Below are 14,929 nucleotides of genomic sequence, written 5' to 3'. Positions count from 1 at the left end.
CCAGGTAAAACAAAATCCATCGTTGATGCTCAGTGAGTAAAAGTGATTGAGACACCACTGAAGACACCGCTCAATGAGACACGTGCGTAGAGAACTGCAATATATGGCAAAATCGTCAACGAAAACGGCGCTGGAGATTCCCGGTGGGAGACAGGCCATTATAGGCTCAATGGCGATAGCAAAGAGGAGGACACTCAGGATTGAACCTTGAGGCACACCGTTTTCCTGGATAAAGGTGTCCGACAAGGGAGAGCCCACATGTACCTTGGAAACTTAGTCTTTTAAGAAGTCCCACATTTAGGGAGTACGGAGGATACCAGTCGTTCAGCAGGCACCTTAGGCTTTCTCCAAATCAAAAGAACACTGTCACAGTCTGGGATTTCCACAGAAAACCATTTATGACATGGGTGGACAAAGTGATGAGATGGTCAACTGCAGAATAGCGCACTTGAAATCCACACTGTGCAGTCATTCGTAAATTGTGAGACTCAGCCACCATACCAGCAGGGCATGAATCATATGTTCCATCACCTTGCAAACACAGCTGATGAGAGAAATGGGGCAGTAGCTAGAAGGAAGGTGTTTGCCCTCACCAGGCTTAGGTATGGGTATGACAGTGGCTTCACGCCAGTGCATGATAAATGTGTCCTCAGTCCAGATGGGATTGTATTTATGAAGCAGAAAGTTCTTGCTCGCAGCAAAAGAAAGGTGCTGCAACATCTGAATGTGAACTTCATCTGGCCCTGTGGGGCGGAGGATTGGGATGAATTGAGATCATGATGTAGCTCTCTCATAGTAAAGGCACCATTGTAGCACTCACTATTCTGAGGAGAGAATAGGAAGGCAGGGTGATAGTGGTAGGAGCTCAAAATCTCCGCAAAATGGTGGCCCAAGGTGTTGGAGATAGCAATATAGTCCACTACGACATCATCTACTACTGTCAGGCCAGAAATTAGGGAACGGATCTCGGTCCTAGAGAGCCGTCAAAGGTTGACCCACACCGTCAGGTGGCTTGCGGAGTATGGATGTAGATGTAGATGGAGATGGAAGAGGGAGTGGAACTGTTAAAAGGAATAGTGTATGGAATCCAGATAGCTTTTTTTATTATCTCTAAGAACTCTAGGACACTGTGCTGCAACTGTTTATAATGAATGCAGTTTGCCATAGTCATCCCTGCATGCAAATTGCATCATGGCACAACTCAGTCAACCAAGGGACTGGGACACAGTGTAGTTAAAAAGAAGTGCGTGGAATGGAATGTTCTGCGGTGGTAATGATAACTTTTGTAAGATATTCTACCTGGTCATCACATCTGGGGAAATGATGTTTGTCGAAGGTCGCCAGTGAGGAGTAACGTCTCCAGTGGCCTTAGTCAGTTTTCCATTTGGGCATGCACATATGTGGGGTAGGAGTCAGCAAATGGTATTCGAGTATGTGTCACAGAGAACGGACTACTCAAGACGATGGGCAAGCTGGGCAGTACAGGATAGGTCCAAAGGGGAATATGTGTGCGTGGAGTCTGGAAGGAATGTGGGTGCTCCTGTTTAATTCAGAGGAGGTTAAGTTGATTTAGGTCAGCTAAAAGTGCACCTCTCTGACACGTTCTGGGCGAGTCAAAAAGGGGATGGTGCGCATTAAAATCACCGAGCAGCAGAAAGGGCTGAAGTCACTCCCCAATAAGCTGGAGGAAGTCTGCTCTAGTGATAACTGCCAGAGGGAAGGAAACGTTCCAAAGGCAAAACGTGAAGTGAGGAAGGAAAAGGGAAATTGCAATAACTTGAAGGTGGGTAGTGAGGGACATGGGTTGACTACAAACATCATCCTGTATGAGCAGCAGGAGTCCCCCACGTGATGGAATACCACCCTCGGGTGAAGGACAAAACGGACTGGGAAGAAATGCGAGAGCTCAAAGTGGTCGTGAGGATGCAGTTTTGTTTCCTGGAGGCAGAGAACAAGTGGACGCTGCAATTCTAAGGGCACCCATAAATCCTCTCTGTTTGATTGAAGGCCACGAACATTTCAATTAAGGAGAGGCATAACGAGGAAAGGGGAGGAGGGAAAAAACGAAGGGGTATCATCTCGGCAGCTGCAGAGTGCCAGCCTTCAAAGGCTCACTGCTATAGGACACAGAGGCTGGAGGATCCTGCTCCACGAGATCTACAGAGGCTTCGGCACACACACTCTGTCTATCTGCAGGGGCTGGGGCAGAAAAACAGTTGGCGGTACGGAGGTCAGTCGGCAAAGAGAAGACTGTCAGCCTTCGTTTGACTTCTTCGACCCTTCCGGCTGGCAGAGGAAGATTCAGATATTTGTTGGCTGGAGGGACATAGGAAGCCTTCACGGGAATATTCCTCTTGTCCTTTCTTGGCTGCCGGTCGGATAGTAGGCGACTTCACCCCCGCGAGGCAAAAGTTCGGTAGCTCGTCGCACAGCTGGACGAGGAGATGACGACGCTACCACGACACTGGGCAATTTCATCACCGCATTGCTGAATTTGAGGTAGCACGTCTGCGTGCCCAGGTCCTTCACGGAGTGAGATGTTGCAAGAACAGTACTGTAAGTGCCAGATGGTAGAATGTAGGCTTTGCGATTTGTTGATGACTTGTGAGCGACCGGATAAGGCACCGTTTCCTTTACCCGGATCTCCTGGACAGCACACTCATCGAGATATGTGGGATAATCTCGAGAGTAGGCAGCACGGTTGCCATTGCAATTACTACAGAGGGGAGGAGGCAGACAATGGCCCTCACGAGCATCCCTATCACGGGTTACACATTTGGCCGGGTGTCGACAGGACGTTCGAGTGTGGTTGAAATGATGACACTGCTAGTAGAACATTGAATTCTGAATGTATGGTCCAACTGTGATAACTTCATACCCTGCTTTGATCTTTGACAGAAGCACCACACTATCAAATATGAGAAAGAGAGTGAGGGTGGGCACTAAGGATGCATCTACCTTTTTCCATCAGCTGATGGACTGCAATGACACACCGATCAGAGAGGTACATTTGGATTTCTGCCTCGGTAAGACCGTCTAACAGCCTAGTATAAGTAACACCACGGGAAGAATTCAGAGTTCAGCGGGCCTCGACACGAAGAGAACAGCTGTGGAGAAGCAAAGTAGCGAGCAGTTGTGCTCGAGAATCAGAAGTAGTCTCCAAAAGCAAAGTTCCATTGCATAAACAAGAGCAGGATTTCACAGGGCTGGTGATTGTGTCAACACCTTTCTGAATAAGAAACAGATTTACCATTGCAAAGGATTGACCGCCTTCAGTAAGTGAAACCACAAGGAAACGTGGTGCAGCTGGAAGGATCTTTGAATTGGGAGCTTCATTCCGTTTATGTTTGGTAGACACTGACTGCGAAGATGATGACTGGCTCGCAAGAAAATCCTCCACGATTGCCAGCATCTCTGACGGTGTGCTCCGTCCAACTGCCCCCCTCTACCCTCAGAAGGGGGGCTCACCTGCCTTATGTTATTTTCGCACCTTATGTCACACCTCCCTAACACCTGACAGAAGGATCGATCGGCAATTTGGGAAGGTAGCAGTTCAGACAATCACCACTCCCTGAACACGGCCTGTACCAGGGAGTACACGTGAACCCTACCTGTCGACCCAAGACAGGGAATTCAGGTTATCCGGTCACCTGTTGTGTGTTAGACATGTGGGCCGGCCTTCAGGAGCACTCTCGGGGAGGAAGACGGAGAAGAAGAGGAACATAAAATGCCAAAGCTGAGGAAGGATAGGAGAAGAAGAATGAAGAAAGAAAAAAGGAATGAGAAACAGTGGTGAGGCTGATCTAATGTCAGCTACTGAAAATATGGAGCACATTCCCAAAGACATCTCAAACATGTTCCCCATGGGAGGGGGAAAGGAATAGCAAGAGGATAGACATGCAGCACAGAAGGGAAAAGATGCTGCAAAGTCTGGAACCCTTGGTAGCGAAGCACGAACTCGACAAAGAACGGTGCGCTCCCTGGGGAACCTCTTCATATTCGTACAACTGCTTTTCTTTTCTCCAAAGATCACTTTAATTTTCTTATAGGCAGCACCCATCCTTCCTCTAGATATGTATGCTTCTACAGCCGTACATTTGTTCTCCACTCTGTGCTTAATATTTATGCACGTTCTGTCTATCTCAATTTTTAAATGTCTGTATTCCCTTTTTCCTGCTTCATTTGCTGCATTTTTATATTTTCTCCTTTCATTAATTAAATTGAATATCTCCTGCATTATCCAAGGATCTCTATTAATTTTTTTTTTACCTTTGTGATCATCTGCTACCTACAATATTTCACCTGACAAATATGCCCATTCATTTTCTGTGTTATTTCTTTCCCCCATTTTGTTCAAATGTTGTCTAATGCTCACTCTGAAACTGGCTGCTTCAATTTATGTGGGCCACACTTCATAATTTCCTACCTTTCAGCAGTTTCTTCAGTTTCAATCTGCAGCTCAAAACAAAAACAAAAATTATCATCAGAATCCACATCTGTTCCTGGAAATATCTTACTGTTTAAAATCTGAAATCCACACCTCTGACTTACAATTATATAATCAATCTGAAAACTTCTAGTGATCCCAGGTCTCTTCAACGTTTTCAATGTTCTTCACGAATCTTAAGCCCAGTGCTTGTGAGATTACATTAGGGGAAAGTGGGCACAACTAGCTGGGCAGGTAAAACCCACCGCTAAACAATTCCCGTTAAGTGTTGCTATCAGCTGGTAACATTATTAACTACAGACAAGGCACAGATTACGAGCAGTTCAAGCTAGTTTTGTTTGCATACTGGCCATTGTTTGGAATGCACAGTTTTTTTTAAATTTTAAACAGTTTCTTTACCAAGTTGCGTGAAGTTTGTTTATGGTTTTGAGAATAATTATGGCAATCTGATTTACCATCAGTGAGTAAATGTAATTATTCAGTGAGTTTAGTTGTATTTTTATAGTAAACATAGCTCAACAACTAACTGTTGATTGATAACCTGAAATCATATTTCTTTTGTTACGTACTGCGAGGAAAGACCATTAACTGATTATGAGGCAAGTCCAACTAAACTACTTAGTTTAGTGTTTCATTACACTTCATAAAATAATAAAAACTTCAAATTAGTAATATTAGTGTTTCATAACATTTACTCAAACTGGAGATAGAATTTAACTTGAAATAAAAAGACTTTGGCCAAATTTTTTACTTTTTACTTAGCATAAAAGTGTTTTTTACTTGTTGCAAAAAAAAGTTAAAATCGCAAGAAATCTGTATTTTTCTGTAGGGCCGAAGTTAAGTTTCTCTTTCAAGTAAAATATTCTCTTCAAATTAATAAATTAATTTTTAATACACACACCAAAAAATGTTATGTGTAATTCTTTTATGTTCCGAAAACTAATGCACCTACAATTTCATTTCAGATAAGGTGAGGAACTAGATGCAAACTACAACTCAGCAGAGCTGATCACAAGGAATGAAGGAGGCAGTAAATGTGGTTCTTGAGAGATGGATGGGATACACTGCAGCATATGAATCTTTCAACTTACCTACCTGGCTTCTGAATAGCCATTAGGTCGCTATGTAGCTGTATTTTCTGAAGCTCAAGGAAAGGAAATAGTTGAGCACGTACTATTTATGGAGGAAAGACTCTCTGGCCTGACAGTTTCCAATTTACACTGGCTGGCATTTGATTTGGCAGAAAAAAAAAATCATAAACCATACCTTCAAAATGACATGTTAAGATTGGTATTATGGATACACTAACAGACATACTGAATTAAAACTAAGGTTACCAGAGCATACATCTTTATCTCGAGCTATAGGGTTTAACTCAGTTGCCGTAGGGAAATTGTTTGATCTTTTGGAGTCAATTTACACAAATTACAAAATTAAACCAAGTGATTTGTATAAAGTAGATGAGATGGGACTCTCACAGTCCTAAACAAACCTTCGAATGTGTTAGCCCTCCCGTGGAAAAATCAAATTGGATGTTCATCCTCTGTAGAATGTGGTGTTCTTGTCACTGTAGAAACATGTACGAGCGCATATGGGAATTTTATGCTGCCAATGTTCATATTTCCCAGGAAGAAGGGAAATCTGTTGTTAATGGATGATGATCCTCTGGGATCCTTTGCCTATTTCCATGAATTGGGTTGGATCAATAGGGACACTTCCTAATTTGGTTTAATAAATTCAAAGAATTTTCTAACCCTTCACTGGAAAAACTAGTTTTGCTCATTTTGGACAAGCATGAACCACATACTAACAGTTTGGGCCTTATTGACCTAGCTCGGAAACACAATACCATTTTACAGTGTTTTTCACTGCATACAACACAACGCCTTCAGTCCCTATATGTTTCTTTTATGGCCCCTTTGAATGCATACTATGAGCAGGAAGCATGGCAGTGGTTAACTGCCCATCCCAGGTGTTGCATCACCATCTATCAAATTGGTGAGCTTCTAAATAGGGCCTTTACAGGAGCTGCTCTTATGCAAAGTGCCATAAAGGGCTTTGAGAAGACTGGACTACACCCTTTCAATATAAATGTATTCCCCCATCACTTGGATGCTCCATCTGAAACTACCAATAAACCAGGAAACTACTAATAGACAAGAAGAATCACATTCTACAAACTGTCAGCCATCAACTTCTACAGAAGCATCAAACACTGCGCAATGTCAGAATTTACCTTCTGGTGCAACAGATGCTGTACAGTTCCAGGACTGTCTCTGCAAACCTCCTGAGACTAGAGTCTAGAAGACCTGATGACAATTTTCCTCAGCCTTCTACATCTGTAATGCCCGATGTTACATGTTCCCGAACTTCAACCTCTGAAGTGCAGAATGAAGAAGGGATTCAAACTCCCGTTTCTGGTGCAGCAAGTTCACCACATACATCATGGGCGCTAAGTCCAGTAGGCCTACAAAAAATACCATTGGAAACAAGTGCACTTCTAATATCACCTAAATTACTAATGTCACTCCCACATGGAAATGAGAGTGTTTATAAGAAAAATGGAAGGAAAAAAGGAAAGATAGCCATTCTCACATCCTCACCTTAGAAATCAGAACTAGAGGGAGAGGAGAAGAAAAAAGAAGAGCAAAGGAAACTTAAAGAAGAAAGAATGAAAGCTAAAAACAATAGAGCATTGGGCAAAGATGCTAAAGTACAAGATGTCCAAAGAGAAAGCTTTCTTTTCAATCCAAGCTCAAAATAAAATGTGAAAATAGCAAGGTAAAAGAAAAGAAAATGAATGGTGATGAAGAGGACTTGAATGAGGACAAAGAGGCTTGTATATGCTGCAATGAATTTTATTCTCTCTCAAAGAACAGGGAGAGGTGGATTTAATGTCTGAACAGTAAAGGCTTGTACAAATTGTAAAGAAGAAGAAGACAATTTTATTTGTGACTTTTGTTCTTCAAACTTAAATCTAACTCATTTGTTAATTTCTTATTTCATGTTGAAAGCTGTCTATGTTTGTATAGCTTTTTTTGAGACTTTTGGAATAAACTTTTTTTTTTTTAACATTTACACCTTGTGGGTGTCTGTTTTACACCACTTGTGGGGTAAAACTATCATATTGTCAAATCCGAGAAAAAATTCACAAAAATTAAATCACTTATCATTAATGTGTTATACATGAATACCATGCATCTTTGATAAGCACATAATATTAATAACCTCATTTTACAAAATATTTTTAGTGGAAGTCCAATTTTCATAAGATATAAAGTTAACAGGGTGCCACCCTGGTGGTTACCCAGTCACCATAAGGATGGGTAACTACCTGGATGGCACCTTTATGTTCTCTACTTGACAATAAGGCAGGTCGAAGTCATGGAACAGAATTTTGGACCACAATAGTTTGTTTTAACTGTTATCAGGCAGGATAGAATCATTGTAAGTAAAATTTATTTAGAGTTCACTAGTACCAATGATTACATCCTCTAAGTAACATTCTAACTAAATTCATTCATATTGGCTATATTGTCCATAGTTGCTGTACAATTCCCAAGAGTATTTTCAGTCACTTGTTACAACTACAAGAAAACGCACTTTTTTCCATGAGACATGTTTTGTTTTATTAAGGTAAAGCATCATCAGTGGTGTCAATTTCCACTTGGTTTCTCACCTACATCGGGAAATGCCAACTGCTAGCACATCTTTGGTGTGTGGTTTTTTTTCTTTTTCTTTCTTTTTTTTCCCATTAGATACTTATACTTTTAGTCTGATTTATAGTTGCTCTGCAGAACTATGCGTTTCTTATGTTTTACACAACACTTTTTCACACACCACTGTTCTCACTTAGAAGTGTAAAAATAAACAGAAAACCGTGGCGTGTGTGAAACATAAGAAATGCATAGTTCTACAGACCAACTAAAAAAATCAGACTACAAGTATAAGTGTCTAATGAAGAAAAACACTAAATATGTGCTAGCAGATGGCATTTCCCAATGTAGGCAAGAAACCAAGCGGAAATCATCACCACTGATGATGCTTTACCTCAATAAAGTGAAATGTGTCTGGTGGGGGGGGGGGGGGGGGGACGCGTTTTCTTGTAGTTGCAATGACAGAATGAAAATACCTTCCGAAACATCGTAACTATTTAATTGGCCAACAAAAAATCAACTTTATGAAGCCCCTTTTCTATTACAAATCACACCAATTTCATTACCTCTTCTAATAATGTTACAAATCAGACATTTCCTTTATTAATTAAATAGCCTGTAAATATGTATTGAGTAATTTTTACATTACATTCTAATTCCTGACATATGGCAGTTTCAGTTACTTGTACTCCCCAAAGCTGTCTTTGAAACCATTCATTCATCAATCTTTGTTAACACCATCACAGTCATAGTCCTGTGTCGAAACTGTAGTCACCATATGATGATGTAAATGTTACATCCAACAATAGAATTGTTAAATAAAATTTAGATATTGAATTGTTATATGAAAATCAAATATTGTTACTTCCTAGAGTTGAGGCCCCTTTCAGATTATAGAATTTCCCCGTAGGGAATTCTTTCTGGAAGGAATAGGGGAGGAGATTTACAAGGTGCCCCCAGGCACCGAATGTAGGTAATTTTTAATAATAAAAATTTACAAAGAGGCCACCTTTTTTTGTCCATCGCCGAAGCTGATGTGACAACAATCAGCTGGTTCACACTGGAATAGACAGAGCCATCACCAAAGCCGCCTTACCAGTCAAATGACATCACAGGATGTCCTGACTTATGAGATAGTGGGGTAGTAGGATCTCTGAGCTGCAGCTGAAAAATCTCTCTTCTGCTCAAAGCCGCTGCTAAATCGCTTAGTTATCTTACCTTTTATTTTCCTGTTTCCTTCACGGTGAGTCCGACACCCCCTGCCCCCCCCCCCCCCCCGGCTATCCACACCATGTAATCGGCCCCCCCCCCTCCCACCCAATAAACAAAACAAAAAAAAAAATGATACGGTTTCTATGCGATTGCACGCTTTCTCAGAATATTTCAGCTATGAAATCTTCATAAGTTACCAGCCAAGTGGCGTCGTCTTCTGGTCGGTTTCAATGGATTGCGTATCCATCATCTTCACTTTGAAGATTTCATAGCTGCTACAGTTTCTGTTTCTAAACCTCAGTACCTTATATGAACCCCAATACACCTAGATAAATTCAGTTGTAATACAACTTAATGAGCAGAAGGCAAATTGCATTCAAAGCATTTACTAAACATCTAACTCAGTGTCCCATGTCACACTGGGCCCTCTCTTCCCCCCCGAACTCTTCGGGAAGTCAGAATTGTAAGTGACCCCGATGGGCTTTGTCATTCATCACCAACTGTTTTATTAATTAATACTGAGTCATAGGCATCTGCATAAATTTTTCTGGGGAGGGGTGGGAAACTCAAACTGTCATTTTTTATATAAATTACTTTATCAGTTTTGAGAAGTGACATGCAACAAGAACTCAATTTTGTAGATGACAAAAATGTATTACATTCCAGAGAATTGATGGTTATATGCTCAATATTTATATTTCTTATAGATAGGTTACTTTGATACTTACAGGTACACATGACACAATTATATTCAATGTAAACCTTTTTCTATTAATAAAATGATTATGGGCCCGTGTGGGGTTGTTAGTTCCCCCATATGTCGCCTCCCCTGATGGTGGATACTGGAAAATCTCAATAGGGGTGGTACTGTGGTAATTAAATACCCAGGGCAAATCAAATACTAACATAGGCATAAACCCATTAGCGTCTGTTCTGGCATCCAGCGGCTAGTGGTCGGCACCTGTTCACTTAGTTGGTGCGGCTGCTACAAATGTCAATCTCAACAATCACGTCTTTAACATCTGTGATCTCCAATACATATCACCACAACCACTTTAAACTTGAAAAAATCATGATGGAACAACAAGCAAAGTATCAACTCAGCAAGTTACATGTTTAACTTTTTCTGTGTTTTCTTAGTAGTCCTGGGATGGATAGGATGTGTGCATTCTGTGTGAGGATGCAGGAGGAACTGACAAAAAATCTAAAATAGCTGAAGCTGATGTAGGTGCTTTTGACTACAGTCAGCTGTCTTCAGACTGCTGCCTCTGGGTGCAGTGGTGGCAGAGCATCTGGCATGTCCCACAGCAAACATCAGGAGCTCCATTGTTAGGCATGTTATGGAGCCTCTGAGGGAAGTAGTATTCACAATTGGAGTGAAATCTAATGTGCACTTGTTAAATCTGCCAGGGGACCTCATCCGAGATGTGGAGAAGACCTTGCCTGTAGCTACAGAATGGGCAGTGTGCTGTTGTCTATAAGTTGTGGATCACCTCACTGCCAATGACACCTGTTACTTGGGTTCTAAGGCCATCCTCAGTTCATACGGGCAGCTGGCATTTTAAGTGGTAAAGGCTGCTGGTCTCGCAAGCGTGATGCCGAAGCAGAGCTCGCAATTTGCAGCATTTCTCCCAGATTTGATTGAGGTCCTTTGGTTTGGAGCCGAGTGGAGGGTATCAACCAAAGGCTTCATCGACTCTATGATGGTCTTGGCTTCAGATTTCGGGACCTTTGTTATTGGCTTGAGATTTGTAGGACTCCCTTTGACAGGTCAGGGGTGCACCATACAAATGAAGCAGCTACTCGGGCAGCAAAGTACTTGTGGAGTGCACGTGGATTTTCTTTAGTGTAAGCAGTAGTTTTTTAGTGGTGCTCTGATGAACACTCACCAGTGACATCAGACCGTGTTCAGAGTAAAAGTATTTTGACTGTCAAAATTTTATCAGTAAATTGTCAAAGTGCTTGTAAGAAAAAGTTCCCAAATTTACTGCCCTCTAGGAAATTTTTCACACTTAAATTATTCTTGGGACCAAGAGCTGGTTGAAACCTTAAATAGAAAGCTCTGAGACATTTAGCGACTTACATCGGAAAGGCAGATTAGATGCCATAAAAGAAGAAGTGTTCACTGTAGTTGAAAAAAATTTGACTGAGTGTGACTGAAGTTATCTGGGCATGCATAACAGTTCTAAGTGGAATCAAGGATTGTCAGATGTTCTTACCACCCATCTTATCTGCTGCAACAGTTTTAGTTTTATTCAAAGGAAGTCTACACTCAGTATGGCGGAAATACCCAGACCATGCAATAATAGTTGGAGGCTACTTTAACCTACTGCGTATAGACTGCGATGGCTATGGATTCATTACAGAGGGTACAGAAAGACAATCTTGTAAAGTACTTTTGAACATGTTTTCCGCAAACTCTTGAGCAGATAGTTAAACAGCCCACATGCAATGGAAATATTTTAGACCTTGTAGCTACAGACATACTGGACCTTATTGATACTGTCAGTACAGAGACAGGGATGAGTAATCATGATATCATAACAACAATGGCTACTGAAGTTGTAAAATCAATCAAGAAGGCTAGGAGAGTATTTTTGCTAGAAACAGCAGATAAGCAGTTGCTAGCATCCCACTTAGACAACGAATTGGCATAATTTAATTCCAGTATGATGAAAGTACAGAAATTATGGGTGAAGTTTAAACCAATTGTAAATCTCCCTCTGGAGTATGTGGATTACGGACATGGAAAGACCCACCGTGATTTAATAACAAACTTTGGAAAATGGTGATGAAGCAAAGGCTGTTACACTCTTGGTTCAAAAGAGAATACACAAATGACAGACAAAAGTCAGTAGAGATTTATGCATCTGTAGAAAGATAAATGCCTGAAGCAGACAACTACTACACCATCCTACCTTAGTGAAGGGTCTAGCCAAGAACCCGAAAAAATTCTGGTGCTATGTAAAATATGTAAGCGGTTTGAATGCTTCTACCCACTCACTCTTTGACTCATCTAGTGTGGCAATAGAAGATTCCAGAAGGAAAGCTGAAGTTTTAATTTTGTGTTTAAGAAGTCTTTCATGTAGGAGAATCATACAAACATACCATTGTTTGACCATCCCACAGACTCCCGTACGGAGGACATAGTAGTATGCATCTGCATACCTGGCATACAGAACCAACTGAAGGAGTTGGAAACAAATAACTCACCAGGTCCAGATTGAATCCCAGTTCAGTTTTAAAAAGACTACTCTACAGCATTGGCCCCTTACGTAGCTTGCACTTATTGCCAACCTCTCGTACAGGGCAAAGTCTCAAGTGACTGGAAAAAAGTGCAGATGACTCCTCTATATAAGAAGGGTAATAGACTGGATCTGCAAAATTACAGCCCAATATCTTTAACATGGTTTGCTGTAGTATCTATGGACATATTCTCAGTTCAAATACAATAAATTTCCTTGAGATGGAAAACCTTATGTCCACAAATTAGCATGGTTTTGGAAAGCATCACTCATGCGAAACTCAGCTTGCCCATTTTTCAAATCACATCCTGCAAACTATGGATGACGGGGCAGATCCCATATTCCTTCATTTTAGAAAAGCACTTGACATGGTGCCCCATTGCAGACTGTTAACGAAGGTACTTTGTATGAGCCTATGGAGTATGTTCCAATAAGTGCGAGTAACTAAGATTTCTTAAGCAATAGGACCCAGTAATTTTGTCCTTGATGACAAGTGTTCATCAGAGACAAAGGTTTCATCACGAGTGACCGTGGAAGTTTGATAGGACTGCTATTATTCTCTACACACATAAATTATCGGACAGTAAAGGTGAGCAGCAATCTGCAGGTTTTTGCTGATGATGCTGTGGCATATGGGAAGACGCTGTCTTTGAGTGACTGTCTGAGGGTACAGGATGACTTATGCACAATTTCTAGATGGTGTCATGAATGGCACCTTGCTGTAAATGTAGAATAATGTAAGTAAATGCAGATGAGTAGCAAAAACAATCGCATAATGTTTGGATGCAGCATTAGTAGTGTGGTACTGGACACAAGCACATCAATTAAATACCTAGGTGTAATGTTGCAAAGTGATCTGAAAAGGAACGAGCATATAAGTATTGCAGTGGAGAAGGCAAATGGTCGACTTCAGTTTATTGGCAGAGTTTTAGGAAAGTGTAGTTCATCTGTTCAGGAGACTGCATATAGAACATTAGTGGGATTCATTCACAAGTACTGTTCGAGTGTCTGGGATCTCCACCAGGTTGGATTAAAGAAAGACATTGAAGTAATTCAGGGGTAAGCTGCTAGATTTTTTACCGGTACATTCGATCAAAATGCAAGTATTAGAGAGATGCTTCAGTAACTCAAATGGGAAACCACAGAGGGAAGGCACATTCTTTTCAAGGAATGCTATTGAGAAAATTGAAGCTGACTGCATAACTATTCTACTGCTGCCAATGTACATTTCACATAAGGACCACAAACATAAGATAAGAGAAACTAGGGCTAATACAGAGGCATACAGTCATTTTTCCCTCACTCTGTGAGTGGGTGAAAGAGGATGGGAAATAATCTGTAGTGGCAGAACACACCCGCTGCCACACACCATATGGTGGCTTGTGGAGTGTGTGTGTGTGTGTGTGTGTGTGTGTGTAGATGTACATGAACTCTTCAAGGTCCATCTCCGTTATGTCCGAGCAGGTAACCACACTTTTACAAAAGTACATACTTGGTTTAATGTGGCAGTTTCAACTAGAAGTGTTCAATTATGAAGTCATTTAACACTTTAGAGGTGAGTATCTTCCTCATGGTCCAGGCAATGAAGCCAAGGCCCCCATTCTTCGAAACACACATTGTTCCACCAGTGCATGTAATGTTGGTCTCTGAAATATGCCCAGAGTTTACGGAAGAATGGGTCTGGCAGAGCTGGCCAGTCCCCAGCTTTGGAAACTGCAGCTGCCATACCCATACCTAATCACTGTTGGCAGAGCTCCCTGGAGGGGGGATGGGGGGGAACAGCCCTTCCTTCCCAAAGTTGTGGGACACTATTCATAACGACCCTCTGCTGAGGCCTGCCCGGCTCAGGTGACCCTACCAGTAGCTATGCTACCATCAGCATAGACCTCAGCCTCATTGAGACACTCAAACTGTCCCCCCCCCCTCCCGCACTGAAGGTGCCTACAGTAAAGCGTTGCCACCCCCCCCCCCCCAAGGGGAGGGAGTCCTGATGTCCCTGGACAATGGACATTTACTACTTGGTTCGAATGGGGAGCTAGCAGCTAAAGCATCAGCAGTGTGATTCTTGTGTTGTTAGGGGGCTCAACCAAAATGGTACATACCAACCCCACCACATCAGATGGGCTACTGCGTTGGCTTTGAAGTACATGTAAGAGTCTATGCAGGTACTATGTGCAGCTGATCTTTAACACTGCGTGCAATAGTTGCTATTTAAGATGTTCTTTCCCAGTCAGTCCACACAACAGAAAAACTTGGAACATGAAGGTCAAAACCAGAGGGGAATCAATAATTACTTCAGTCTAATGGAGATGAATGAAAGAATATTCCAAGAAAGGAATGCAAAACCTTGGAAATAGCTGGGTCGACAT

The 14,929-nt window shown here is 41.7% G+C and overlaps 1 protein-coding gene across 1 annotated transcript in view; it reads right to left on the bottom strand.

Moving 5' to 3' along the window:
• The window catches only part of LOC126185045 (spermidine synthase), a 55,493-nt gene that overhangs the window by 23,610 nt on the left and 16,954 nt on the right, over positions 1-14,929 (bottom strand). The window lies entirely within an intron of this gene.

Source organism: Schistocerca cancellata, chromosome 4, assembly GCF_023864275.1.
Source record: "Schistocerca cancellata isolate TAMUIC-IGC-003103 chromosome 4, iqSchCanc2.1, whole genome shotgun sequence".
Lineage (NCBI taxonomy): Eukaryota > Metazoa > Arthropoda > Insecta > Orthoptera > Acrididae > Schistocerca > Schistocerca cancellata.
Note: the sequence above shows the minus strand (reverse complement) of the source record. Positions and strands in the feature narration are given on the sequence as shown.